Here is a 1,678-nt window from a genome sequence, read left to right on the forward strand (position 1 = left end):
TAGAAAAAAATTTGTATCGAAAATTCCACGATGGCATGTTTGGAGCAGCGAAACCATAGAATCCAAAGCTCTGATACCAAATGTTAGGAAACCAACTCACAAAAAGATAGAAAAGATAGATCAACGCCTTAGAATTCAGCTTCTTCAAGGGGGCAACCTCCTTTACATTACACAAATGAACAATTCTTGGATGATACAAATGACAAGGCCTCCTTTCTATATATAGGAGTCTAAGGGGTCATAACATAATTAGAGCTAACATAACAATAATAATGTAGTGCACAATAATAACAATAGTGAGCTTCTATGGGGCACAATAACAATAATATGGTGACTACATGGGCACAACAATATAATAAGGGGATTGTAATTATGGAAACTAATATGTATCATCATGGCCGCATCAAAATGCTTATTTAATTCCACCTTAAGGGTTTAGGAGATGATTGGGAAAACTTCTCACTTAGAAACCATTTTAAGGAAGAAGAAGAACAACATCCCAGTAGTAGTAAAGGAAAAAGAGGGAGAAAAAGAGTGTCTGAAAGCCCTATTCAAAAGTTACCTCAACAACAGTCCAAGGAACAATCATAGGATGAAATTCATATTGCAAAAAAATTAGGAAGCATAAAAAAGCAAAATGTTAGAAGAAATAAATTCAGTAGAGAAGAAGAAAACACATCCAAGGAGATAGAGGAGGTAAAAACAGAAAAGAAAAGAATTCAAATAAAAAACCCTCCTCCATAAAATATGAGAAGAAGTGTCAGGCTTAATCAAGCACTAGAGGAACCATCTCTAAAAGTCATGGAATATGAGGAAATAGAGAAGCTGAGGACTCCCTCACCTACTGTCATTTCACCCATTCAAAGCCCAGGCCAAGGAACACCACAGACAGATCCAGTACAACAAGAGATATACAATTATATCAAATCCTTGGAAAACAAAGTTGCAGAAAAGACATCTGGTTCAATAGTGCATGAAAAAGAAGATCAATCTAGTAGCCCACAAGAACCTCTAGTCATAAAGATTTTAAAACAAGAAATATTTGAGCTAGAGACACTAAATAGACACATACAAAAGGAACATGAAGCCTTCAAGATGCAATATGAAATCCAAAGAACCCAATACAAAAATATTCTCTTACATTTGAGCCCATGGTATATGAAAAATAAGAAGTTGAACAAAAGAATAAGGACCTCAAAAGAAAATTGATAAATCTGAAATACAAAATTCTAATGAAGAATTCAAGGATGCCAGTAGCAACGAAAAAGATGAAAAAGACAAATTTTAGATGTGCTAGCTCACGTTTCAAAGGAGATGCACTAGTTGACAAGAGCACTAATTTTGAGAGCCTCATGAATGCTTCATCTTGACGCTCTTCTTTACTCATTTTCCTTCTCCTTGACCATTATTTTTGACTTGATAGGCATCAAATTGCAGGTTTTTGACATAGGTAGGGTACTAATTATCCTATTTTTCATATTTCAAAAATGTTCCTTATTATTAAGTTAATTTTTCCATTGGCTACCAGATTCGTGCAATTCCGCAGCTAAGATTTGTTTCTGCATCCAACTCCATTGTTGAACAGGGTCAAAGGTGCCATTCAAGGAAAGAAAGATATGGGTAGAAAGAGGTCGATCCCCTCAATGATCCCCTCCTATTTATCTGCACCAATTCATTA

Source organism: Pinus tabuliformis, chromosome 7 (genome assembly GCF_031772625.1).
Source record: "Pinus tabuliformis cultivar Carrire ecotype Pingquan chromosome 7, CPIR1, whole genome shotgun sequence".
NCBI classification, from domain to species: domain Eukaryota; kingdom Viridiplantae; phylum Streptophyta; class Pinopsida; order Pinales; family Pinaceae; genus Pinus; species Pinus tabuliformis.